Below are 12,502 nucleotides of genomic sequence, written 5' to 3'. Positions count from 1 at the left end.
AGGATAAGTACCTGGCTCCTACCATCGGATCAGTATGGTGCGCCGCAGTGCGCCGGCCGCAGCGGCCATTGGAGGGTGAACCAACGGCAAAGGAAGACCTTTCTCTCTGTTTCTATCTCTCACTGTCCACTCTGCCTGTCAAAAAAAAAAAAAAAAAAAAAAAAAAAAAAAAAAAAAAAAAACCACTAACACATGTAAATAGGCATCTCCTTAGTATTTTATTATTTATTTCAAATAATTTTCATGGTGAAAAATACTGTAGGCATTAGCTTCAAAGTTAGAAAACAAGAATAATTCATCATTAGTATTAGTACTATTTCCAATATTCCCAAAGAACATATTTAAACTTCAGCTATAAAAATTATAAATATACCAACAGTCATCCTGAAACTGAATTTGACCTAGAAAACTACAAATAAATCTTTACGAAGATTTTTAGGAATAAAATTAACTTTCAAAAATGGCTTTCATCTTTAAAATCTACACTTCTCATGTGATGCAATATTCCTTAAACAAAATGTAGAAATAGTCAAGAAAAGTAGAATGAGAAAGGAGGAGGCTTAAATAGGTTTTCAAAGACTCCATTAAGCTATAATGTTTGGAGGAGTCTCATCCAGGTAAGCTGGGAAGAGTAGAAGGTCATATCTTTCCAGGATATCCAAATGTGCATGAATCTCTCTATGCCAAATGCTCATAGTGAGACTCACTTGCACTGAGAGAAGGAAGGAGTAGGAGCTTCTGCTCAGTGTAAATGAGCACACCACACAGAACAGCAGAGTCCACAGTCATCAAGCACTGATTCTATGGAGGAGCTCATTTAAACAAAATGGGAATTTTTTATTTCTTCTTTTAAGTTTAACTCTTTGAAATTAGTAAGAAGAGAGTCATTGAGAGCTAAGAGGCAGAGACAACATGGAAACTTGCCATCTCCATGAAGATGCCCACTCCTGGCCTGGCAACATCAATCCTTACTTCTGCAAGAGGGAGCACTATCCAGAGTCTGACAACTTTCCTAAGTCACCTCTCCTGCTTTCCATCAGGCAGCAGGTGACGGCCCATGTGCTAGGATCCCTGCAACCTATGTGGGAGGCCCAGAATGAGCTCTGGGCTTCTGGCTTCAGCCTGGCCCAGACCAGGCTATTCCAGGTTCCTTGGAGTAAACCAGCAGATGGAAGAGCTCTTTCTCTCTTCCTCTTCTTCATTTTCTGCTATTCTAAATTATTTAATTTACAATTTAATGCACACGCTCCCACATTCATTTTACAGTCTATTGGGTTCTAATGATATCTCAGTTTGTGTTTTTGGCCAGACTCTTTCCTTCTCCACTACTCTGAAAACCTGAGCAAGTAGAGCCAGAGACTCTGTCCTAACAGCTGCAGGTAGATGCTGTGAAGGAATGTTTCTTCATTGTATGATGGCACATCTGTAGAGGCAGCTGGTACCTTTGTAGAGGTAGCTGCTATGACAACCTGGTTCCTGGACACCAGGGTTCTCTCTCAGTGGTTGCCCTGTAGAGCACTGTGTCAGTCACCAGCAGGGTGGTAGCTCTTCTTCATGGCTCTGCTCTCTCCATCCTGGGACACCATCAGTATCATTACCAGTCGATTCTCAAGTTCTTCATTGGCAAATGACAATCTATATATACATACTGCCTACTAACTCCTTGATAAATTGGAGCTAGTACCATTCCTGAACCATTGGTAGATGCTGCTGTCTCCTCTTCAGGCATTTTTTTTTAAATCTTGCCAGTCCAGATACATTTAAGGAAACACCATTGAATGCTATCCTATTGAAAGCACTCAACTGTTGAGAATCAAAATCTCATGTCCTGGGGGCCAGTGCTGTGGCTTAGCGGGTAAAGTTGCTGCCTGCACTGCTGGCATCACATATGAGTGCCGGTTCAAGTCCTGACTGCTCTACTTCTGATCCAGCTCTCTACTGTGGCCTGGGAAAGCAGTACAAGATGGCCCAAGCCCTTAGGCCCCTGCACCCACATTGGAGACTGGGAGGAGGCTCCTGGCTCCTTGCTTCAGATTGGCTCAGCTCTGGCCATTGGGGCCATCTGGGGAGTGAAACAGCAGAGGGAAGACCTCTCTCTCTCTCTTTCTGCCAATGCCTCTGCCTGTCTATAACTATGACTTTCAAATAAATAAGTAAATATATTAAAAAATATCATGTCCTGTATTCTGCGAATTTGGAAAATTTGCAATTATGAAGATTTGAGTTCAAGAAAGAAAAAAAAAACCTTTGAAATTTTTCACTAGAGCTCCTTTGGCCCACCCTCTGCAAATCTTAAAGCTACTAGTTTAAGAACAGAAAATTAGTTTTTCTTAGGTTCATCAATATATAGATCCCAAGAGTTCATGTGGAAATGGAGACCATCTGTTACTGTCATAAATGTGCTTGAGCCAACTAATGCCAATATTTTCTTTTCAGTTCTCAAAGAGGGTAGATTCAGGCCTTACTCTTTCCTGCTACTCCTGTTGACAAAGTATCGTATGACTAAGGGAACCTGACTCCACAGACCAAATGGTATCTAAGGAGGTCGGCATCTTAGAAAGAAAAGCCACAACCTGGATCACAGATGCCACTAGATGCACCAGCTTTTGAACTTGAAGAGCCAAAATGTGATATGCATGGAATACACCAAGCAGACAGCATAGATGTTAAAAATATCATACAAAAAGCAAAAGCACACAAAAGAGCTGCTAGATCCTTAGATATGAATAATACCTAAAATAGGGCTAGGTGTTTGGTGCAGCAGCTAAGTCACCAGGTGGAAAACCTGCATACTCTATTGGAATGTCTGGTCCACCTTCCTGTTATTTGGCATTCCAGTAGTTAACTGATGAAGGCTCAGGTACATGGGTCCCTGCCTCCCACATAGGGGACCTTGAAGGAGTTTTAGGCCCTTGACTTTGGATAAGCTTTTTCAGGTATTTGAGAAGTGAGCCAGTGGATGCAAGATAGCCACCCCCTCTCAGGTAGAATGCAAATAAATTTTCAAAATAATAGCTAAAATTAAGAAAAAATATATGTGATCATTTGTAGAGTAGAGACAGTCAAAAAAAAAACCGCCACACTGAAAACTCACAATGAGGAACTCTCTTAAAGGAAGTCAACAGTAAATATAGATGCTTTTCAAATTGCTTTAAAAATGGAAAATGCTGTGAAGGATAATAGTAAAGAACAATGTCCAACTAAATGATACCCTGGAGGCCAGTGCCATGGCTCTCTTGGCTAATACTCTGCCTGCAGCACCGGCACCCCAGGTTCTAGCCCCAGTTCGGGCGCCAGGTACTAGTCCTGGTTGCTCCTCTTCCAGTCCAGCTCTCTGCTGTGGCCCGGGAGGGCAGAGGAAGATGGTCCAAGTGCTTGGGTCCCTGCACCCACATGGGAGACCAGAAGGAAGTACCCGGCTCCTGGCTTCGGTTTTGTGCAGCGCCAGCCATGCTGGCCATTAGGGGAGTGAACCAACGGAGGGAAGACCTTTCTCTCTGTCTCTCTCTCCACGTGCAGAATCATGAAGCAAGACCCCTACCTTTCACCTTACACAAAAATTCACTCAACATGGATTAAAGACTTAAATCTACGACCTGACACCATCAAATTATTAGAGAGTATTGGAAAAAACCTGCAAGATATAGGTACTGGCAATGACTTCTTGGAAAACACCCCAGAAGCACAGGCAGTCAAAGCCAAAATTAACATTTGGGATTGCATCAAATTGAGAAGTTTCTGTACTGCAAAAGAAACAGTCAGGAAAGTGAAGAGACAACCAACAGAATGGGAGAATATATTTGTAAACTATGCAACTGATAAAGTGTTGATAACCAGAATCTACAAAGAAATCAAGAAACTCCACAACATCAAAACAAACAACCCACTTAAGAGATGGGCCAAGGACCTCAATAGACATTTTTCAAAAGAGGAAATCCAAATGGCCAACAGACACATGAAAAAAAGTTCAAGATCACTAGCAATCAGGGAAATGCAAATCAAAACCACAATGAGGTTTCACCTCACCACGGTTAGAATGGCTCATATTCAGAAAAGTCCCAACAATAGATGCTGGAGAGGATGTGGAGAAAAAGGGACACTGACCCACTGTTGGTGGGAAGGCAAATTGGTTAAGCCACTATGGAAGTCAGTCTGGAGATTCCTCAGAAACCTGAAGATAACCCTACCATTCAACCCAGCCATACCACTACTTTGAATTTACCCAAAGGACATTAAATTGGCAAACAAACAAGCTGTCTGCACCTCAATGTTTATTGCAGCTCAATTCACAATAGCTAAGACCTGGAACCAACCCAAATGCCCATCAACAGTAGGCTGGATAAAGAAATTATGGGACATGTACTCTATAGAATACTATACAGCAGTCAAAAACAGCGAAACCCGGTCATTTGCACCAAGATGGAGGAATTTGGAAAACATCATGCTGAGTGAATTAAGCCAGTCCCAAAGGGACAAATATCATATGTTCTCCCTGATCGATGACAACTGAGCACCAAAGGGGAAACTTGTTGAAATGAAATGGACACTATGAGAAACAGTGACTTGATCAGCTCTTGTCCTGATGGTTGATGTACAATGTAATACTTTATCCATTTTAGTATTTTTTTTGTTCTAGTACCGTTGGTTGAACTCTGTAATTAACACACAATTATTCTTAGGTGTTTAAATTTTAACTGAAAAGTGATCCCTGTTAGGAATTTGGAAAACATTATGCTGAGTGAAATAAGCCAATCCCAAAGGGACAAATACCACTTGTTCTCATTGATAGGTGACAACTAACTGAGCACCAAAAAGGAAACCTGTTAAAGTGAAATGAAACTATGAGAAACGGTGACTTGATCAGCCCTCACCCTGACTGTTGATGAGCAACTTAATATGTTATCCCTCTTAGTATTTTTTTTTTGTTTGTTCTACTTAATACTTTTGGTTGAATACTGTAATCAATACACAATTCTTCTTAAGTGCTGAAACTTAACTGAAAAGTGATCAGTGTTAAATATAAGACTGGGAATAAGAGAGGGAAGAGATGTGCAATTCGGGACATGCTCAAGCTGACTTACCTCAAACGGTAGAGTTAGAAAAATACCAGGGGATTCCAATTCAATCCCATCAAGGTGGCATGTACCAATGCCATCTCACTAGTCCCAGTGATCAATTTCTGTTCACAATTGATCATAATGATAGGACTAAGAACCAAAGGGATCACATAAACAAGAATAGTGTCTGCAAATATTAGCTGATAGAATCAAAAAGGGAGAGAATGATCCAACATGGGAAGTGAGATACATAGCAGACCCATAGAATGGCAGATGTCCTAAACAGCACTCTGGCCTCAGAATCAGCCCTTAAGGCATGTGGATCTGGCTGAAAAGCCCATGAGAGTATTTCAGGCATGGGAAACCAAGACACTCTGGGGAAAAAAAAAATTAAATGAAAGATCTCTGTGAATGAGATCCCAGTGGAAAGAACAGGTCATCAAAGAAGGAGGTACCTTTCTCTGAAGGGAGGAAAGAACTTCCACTTTGACCATGGCCTTGTCTAAAAATTATCAACGTCAGTGAACTCAGGGGGCTTCCATAGCCTTGGCAGCTCATGACAAGAGCCTAGGGTGATTACTGATGCCATAAACAAGAGTGTCAATTTGTTAAGTCAACAACAGGAGTCACTGTGCACTTACTCCTCATGAAGGATCTTTGTCCTTAGTGTGCTGTACATTGAGATTTAATGCTATAACTAGTACTCAAACAGTATTTTTCACTTTGTGTTTCTATGTGGGTGCAAAGTGTTGAAATCTTTACTTAATGTATGCTAAACTGATCTTCTGTATATAAAGAGAAACGAAAATGAATCTTGATGTGAATGGAAGGGGAGAGGGAGTGGAAAAGGGGATGGTTGCAGGTGGGAGGGACGTTATGGGGGGGAAGCCATTGTAATCCATATTCTGTACTTTGGAAATTTATATTCATTAAATAAAAGTTTAAAAAACAAGAGTCTTGCTAATGAGGATCCTTTGAAGCAGTAAAAAATAGCCCAAGTGCCTGGTTTTTGTCAGCCACATGGAGACCTACATTGGGCTCTAGAGAGCTCTAGAGAGGAGAAAAGGATAGAGAAAGGCTGATTGACAGGTTATCACTTACAGTTAGATAGGAGTAAGTAATTCTGGGGTTCTGGTGCACATTAGACTGACCATAGCTATGATAATGTACCATACGTTATTTTATAAAGATAAGTGAAACGATTTTATATGTTTTCACCAAAAAGAAATGTTAAGTGTTGGAAAGGTAAATATATTCACACTGACTTGAACATGACCCAATGCATGCATATATCGAGACAACACATAGTTCCCCTGAAATATATAGCTTTTATATTGTCAGTTACAAATAATAAACATAGCACACAATCACCCTCCCAAATTAAGTTAATGATAGAGTTTATTTTAAATTAAAATTTTCTATGGGCAAAGAACAAAAATTGAAAGCAATTCTGGGGGTATGAAAAGGACACTGGCAGGCAAAAGGGTGAACTTGGCCTCCCTGCAGAAGGTACACGCTGTGTAGTGCCCTCTTCCCTACTTGCTTGAACCTGGAGTTAAAGGATGTGGCCACTAGACTTCAAAGGATTCCAGGACACAGACTCTACTCTTTAGCAGGTTCTTGCCTCTGGCTTCTCCCTTTCCCTCCAACAGGAAGTGGTAGATGCTTGCCTGGTCCCAGGGTGAAAGTCAGGTCCAATGCTAACTTTCAAGGATCACTAGAAGTGCCTCTAAATTCCTGCCTAACTTTGTCCCCCATCCCTTCTGCATCATCCTAGGTCATATCCCTGAGCTCACACTGCACTTGCCTAAGGGAACGTCTTGGTACTCAGCCAGGCTCTGCAGACCTGGAGCCCCTCATCTGATGATTTGGGATGGAAGTGGGGGAAATGTGAATGGCACTCTTGTAGGAGTCTCTGGAGACTCGAGGGCCTCTCTCATGTTTGCCTTTGTCAATCTGAAGAGAACATAAAGCCATGGAGCCCCTGAGCATTTCTGTAGCCATCTAGGGCAGCTGCTGTTACCGAGACTTCCAATAACCTGGCTGTCAGGAAAGGAGGTGGCAGTGGCAATTTGAAACTGATGTTTCCACACCACTCTTTCTACTTTGATGTAATTTTTAAAGTTATTATTTGGACATCTTAAAATCATCTTGGATACGTACTGCCAAATCAGCTTTTCCATCACTCAGTATGAAAAAAAAGAAGTTTTACAAGACACCATTCAAACTAGAAGGAGCCCTAGAGGCTGAAGAGGGGCACCTTTTCCTCTGGACTGCTCTTAGTGGTTGGTGCTGAAGATGAGGTATTCCTTAAAGAGCAATCTCAAAGGAGGGCTATGGATATCTTGAGTGAAAGCATGAGCAAGAGCTGAGAAAAATGCAATTTCCATACCAGACACTTGGGGTCTTGTGCATTGTTGACTTCTACCACCCACCCACCTAACAAGAATTCTTACCAAAGTTTAGTTTAAGGGTCTCAAAGTTACAGCTTTACTGGAAAAGATAATAGATCAAGGACTGTTGAGAACTTTGCTCTCAAACAGTCCTATCTTATTTTTTAGCTGGATAGTGGCAAGGAACACTTTAGCTGGACAGTGGCAAGGATCAGCACTGACTAGCCCAGAGGATGTTGAAACTTAACATCACGCCTTTCTGCTCACCTTAATCTCATCTATGAGAACTATCTCTATAGACTCCAGTATTGCTTTTCCTCTGGGAAAGTGTTGATGGTTATTTCTCTATACAGCACTAGAAGTTAGCATAAAAGTCTTTGAAAACATTGACAATGAACTATCCCTGTTTCTTATCAAAAAACTATATATTATTAATAAATATAGATTTGTATGCTTCCCTAAGGAAATACTGATGCCAGAAACATTGGTTGCAAATTGAAATACCGGTGATGAGGTTGTGGCACAATGGGTTAAATCACTTCTTGCAACACCAGCATCCTATGTGGGAGTGCCAATTCGAATCTTGGCTGCTCCACTTTGAATCCAGCTCCCTACTAATGTGCCTGGGAAGGCAGCTCATGGTAACCCACATATTGATTCCCCTGTCACTCCCACATGGAAGAACCGGATAAAAGTTTGGGCTCCTGGCTTTGGCCAGGTCTAACCCCAGCCATGACAGCCATTTGGAGAGTGAGCTAAAGGCAGAAGATTTCTTTCTCTCCCTATCTCTTCCTCTTTTCTGTTGCTCTCCCTTTCAAATAAACAAAAATAAAACTTTTTAAAAATAATTTGAATATAAAGCCCTCAAGTATACTTAGCAACTGAAGTCTCCCATTTTTTTTAAGATGTATTTTTATTTATTTGAAAGGCTGAGTTACAGAGAGAGAGAGAAAGAGAGAGATCTTCAATTCAATGGATCACTACCTAAATTGCTTCAACAGATGGAGCTAGGCCAGTCTGAAAGCAAGAGTCAGGAGGTTCTTCTTCCAGGTCTCCCATGAGGTTGCAGATTTCCAAGTACTTGTACCATCTCCTGCTGCTTTCTCAGGCACATCAACAAGAAACAGAATCAGAAGTGGAATAGCTGGGACTTGAACCATTGTCCAAAATGGATGCTGGTACTGCAGGCAGTGGCTTAATGTTCTGCACCACAATGCTGAATCCTGGGCTCCCATGTTTTAAAAAGCATAGCAGTAAATACTTAGCAGATTGCCCACTCGAAATGTAGATAAGCAGGGCCAGTGCTGTGGCTCAGTGGGTTAAGCTCCTGTCAAATATCTTTCTCTGGGACCAGTGCTATGGTATAGCGGGTAATGCTGCCGCCTGCAGGACCAGCATCCCATATGAGTGCGAATTTTTGTCCCAGCTGTTGCACTTCTGATTCAGCTCCCTCCTATGGCCTGGGAAAGCAGTGGAAGATGGCCCAAGGCCTCAGGCCCCTGCATCCACAAGGGAGACCTGGAAGAAGCTCCTGGCTCCTGGCTTCAGCTCAGGGCATCTCTGGCCATTGAGGCCAATTGGGAAGTGAACCAGCAGATGGAAGACGTCTCTCTCTCTCTCTCTCTCTCTCTCTCTCTTTGTGTCTCTCTATGCCTCTCCTCTCTCTGTGTAACTCTCATTTTCAAATAACTAAATCTTTAAAAAACATCTTTCTCACATTTTCCTAAGGCGTTTCTGTTTTGCTATAATGAAGAGTTTCAGTAATGTTGATCAAGGAGTCCCTGAGTTGTACATTTTGGCTTTCTCTCCTGTACACTCTGAGATGGGTCAGGCAGTGCCAGGCAGAGACTCTAGCTTCTTACCTAGCTGTGAGGCCTTGGAGGCTTAGTCTAGAGTGTGAGGGGCAGGATTATCATTCAGTGTTGAAGGACAAGGGTGTGTCACTTCACAGTATAAAAAATAAATCAATAACTGACCACTATCAACATGAGAGAATAGAATTAAAGCTACTCTCAGGCAAAAGTATTCTAAACTTTCTGTGACTTTCATAAGTGTACTAAATTAACAACATCCTCTTTTGTACACTTGTATTAAAGATTTCTTTATTTATTTGAAAGTAAGAGGTACACAGAGAGAGGAGCACAACCACATTCCAGTCAATGAGAGCCACATATATTATGGTCCCTTACGATTATGAAGCAGCTGAAAGTTCCTGTCACCTGGTGTAGCCTGATCTGGTGTAGCTACTGCAGACATCTCGACATTCTATCAAAACACATCACTTGTGTGTGTGTGTCTGTGTGTGTGTGTGTGTTTGTGTATGTGATGTAGTTGGTGTAAAGAAACACTATATGAAAGTATAGGTCATTATGTACAATAACATATGATAAGGATAACAAATCACAGTTCCAGGCTTATGTACTATACTATAATTTCTACCATTATTATGCTGAGTGCTCCTTCTGTGCATAAATGAAAACTGCACCAGAAAACAGCCTGCTGTCTTACCCTGGCAGCAGCTTCCTGCATCTCATGTTTACCCTATTCCTTGATTGCATCAATAGGCCATGTGGAACGATTGCCTAACCCACCAAGGTGGTGTAAATTTATAATGTTCACAGTGACATCATGACCTAAATAGACACTTCTCAGATCACTGACCTGTGATTAGAAGACTCCTGATTTTACTTACCTGGTATCAATATGAGGACCCAGGGGCCAACATTGCGGCATAGAGGTAAAGCTGCTGCCTCCCATAGGGGAGCCAATTTGTTTCCAGGATGCTCCATTTCTGATCTAGCTTCCTGCTAATGACCTGGGTAAAGCAGTGGAAGATTGCCCTGATGTTCAGGCTCCAGATATCTGCATGGGAGACTTGGAGAAAGCTCCTGGCTTCCACCTGGCTTAGTCCTGGCCATTATAGCCATCTGGGGAGTGAACCAGCAGATGGAAGATCTCTCTCCTCTCTCTTGAATCCCAACTTCAAGTAAATATTTTTTTAAATGAATACCCATATATTAGGCATATATGTTGTAAAACCATGATCTATTTTCTGGTGCTCCTTATGATAATAGATTTAGTACTGTGAAGTGGTGCTTGGTATTAGTTTTACAAACTTAGAAATGTAGTTATGGGACTGGCACTGTGGCACAGTGGGTTAATGCTCTGGTCTGCAGCTCCAGCATCTCATATGGGTACCAGTTCAAGGCTTTGCTGCTCCACCTTCGATAAGCTCTCTGCTATGGCCTGGGAAAGCAGTAGAAGATGGCCCAAATCCTTGGGCCCCTGCACCCATGTGGGAGACCCAGAAGAAGCTCTTGGCTCCTGGTTTCAGATCAGCTCAGCTCTAGATATTGTGATTATTTGGAGAGTGAACCAGCGAATGGGATGGAAGACCTCTCTCTCTGGTTCTACCTCTCTCTGTAACTCTTTCTCTCTCTCTCTTTCTTTCTTTCTTTCTCTTTCTTTCTTTCTTTTGTTCTTTCGTTCTTTCTTTCGTTCTTTGTTTCTTTCTCTACTTCCTTCTCTCTCTCTTTCTTTCTTTTTTCTAGATTTTTATTTATTGATTTGAAAGTCAGTGTTACAGAGAGAGAGAAAGAGTGGCCTTCCATCCACTGGTTCACTCTCCAATTGGCTGCAAAGGTCAGAGCTACCCTGATCTGAAGCCAGGTGCCCGGAGCCTCTTCCAGGTCTCCCATGTGGGTGCGGGGCCCAAGGACTTGACAATCTTCTACTGCTTTCCCAGGCCATAGCAGAGAGATGGATCAGAAGTGGAGCAGCTGGGACCTGAACCAGCATCCATATGGAATGCCGGCACTGCAGGTGGTGGCTTTACCTGCTACACCACAGCACCAACCCTGTAACTCTTTCAAATAAGTAAAATCAATCTAAAAAAATGAAATATAGCTATTAGCTATAGTCTGTGACTCCTTTGCTTTCAGAGATATAGTTATAAAGATAGAAATGTGGTAAAGCCACCTACGATGCCAGCATCCCATATATGTACCAGTTTCAATTCCAGCTGCTCTAATTCTAATCCAGCTCCAAACTCACAGCTTGGGAACAGCAGTGGAAGATGGCCCAAGTACTTGGATCCCTGCCACCCATGTGGAAGACCTGGAAGAAGATCTTGGCTCCTAGCTTTGGTCTGGTATCACCCTAGCTGTTGTGTCTACCCTGGGGAGCGAATCAGCAGATAGAAGACACTTTTCTCTGTCTCTGCCTCTCTCTCTGTATCTGTGATTGTCAAATAAATGGATAAATTTTCTAAAAACAGAGATAGGAATGCAAGCTCAACATATTACTGGATTCATGTCAGTAGATCCTGTCTGAAATATGACACAGAGTCAAGTATTCAGAAATTGTGTTTGGGTGGTGGATTACGGAATGTTGAAAAGGGAAACCAAAGAAAAATTCAACAATTAAATGAAATAATGAAAGGAGATATCAGTCACTCATCCCTTGCTAACCCAATTGCTGGCAATGAGCATTATGGTTGACTTTTTTTAAAAGATTTATTTATCTATTTGAAAGAGTTACACACACACACACAGAGAGAGGGGGGGGGGGTCTTCCATCCGCTGGTTCACTCCCCAGTTGGCTGCAACAGCTGGACAGCGCCAGCCCCTATAATTGACTTTCAGAGCATGCAGAGACCACTGAGCCTCAACCAAGAACTGTGAGCGCTGTTGGCTTAAAACGTAAAGCACATTTCTGAGTTAACCATAAGCTACTGTATTCTAGCAGAGAATCCCTAGAAGGCAGGCTTAAAAATAAAGTCACAGTCATCTCGGGATGTCAGGAGACTGTGCCCATGCACTTTCTCAGGAGTCACCCGAGGGAAGAATCATGAGCTGTCAGTCCATGTCAGAATGTGAGACTGACTTGTAAACTCCAAACAGGGACAACAGGCTCCACACTGCACATGCTGAATGATAAAGGCTAACAATGGAACTAGCTATGAGGACTTAGGCACAACCTTTGAAATGCAGATTAACATACATATAAATAAATAGATAGGATATGGCTTAGTGTTAGCTGGATTTATAGTAA

Source organism: Oryctolagus cuniculus, chromosome 1 (assembly GCF_051225735.1).
Source record: "Oryctolagus cuniculus isolate XC-2025 breed Fujian yellow rabbit chromosome 1, ASM5122573v1, whole genome shotgun sequence".
Lineage (NCBI taxonomy): Eukaryota > Metazoa > Chordata > Mammalia > Lagomorpha > Leporidae > Oryctolagus > Oryctolagus cuniculus.
The sequence above is the reverse complement of the archived record's forward strand: the minus strand, read 5'-3'. Positions refer to the sequence as shown.